Here is a 658-nt window from a genome sequence, read left to right on the forward strand (position 1 = left end):
CAATAAGAAGGTGTTTTATTACAGAGAAAAGTTTTATTACAAGAAAAGTTTTATTACAGAGAAAATTTGATATACCATACCAACCTGGTTAATGTGGGCCACAGTGATCGAGGGCAGTTATTAAATATGCATAATAAAGAAAACGAAGGTACACATTCAAAATTCGGATCGGAGGAGCACGTGACAAAAATTGACAGAAGTTGCGGTAAATAGATTTAATTAAAGCAATGTTAATACTTTATATAAATTGCTCGATATTGCAATACCAATACAATATTATAATAGCATATTATGCAAAATACATATTGATTTTTAGCTTAGTAATTTTTTATATTCAGAAACCTTTAATATAAAACGTTTGTTATGCAATTATAAAGGAAATTCGATTTATTGATATTATATGTCATTGATTATTTGTAATGTTACAATTACAAAATATAAAATTACAATATATAGAAAATTATGTTATTTAGATTTCTGGAACGATTCGTCAACATTGTTCATGTTGGATAAATTGGAATCATACTTGGCCAATATTGGTCCTATGAAGAGATTTAAAACAAAGAAACAAATGTGGTTTCAAATATCAAAAGATATGCTAGAAATGTTGAACATTTCAAAAAGTCCGATACAGATTGAAAATCGATACAAAACTGTT

At 26.9% G+C, this 658-nt stretch overlaps 1 pseudogene; it reads left to right on the forward strand.

Annotated features, from left to right (window-relative positions):
• The window catches only part of LOC116853655, a 3201-nt pseudogene that overhangs the window by 1107 nt on the left and 1436 nt on the right, over positions 1–658 (forward strand).

Source organism: Odontomachus brunneus, unplaced genomic scaffold (genome assembly GCF_010583005.1).
Source record: "Odontomachus brunneus isolate Ranch 3 - 2012 unplaced genomic scaffold, Obru_v1 Obru_scaffold_412, whole genome shotgun sequence".
NCBI lineage: Eukaryota > Metazoa > Arthropoda > Insecta > Hymenoptera > Formicidae > Odontomachus > Odontomachus brunneus.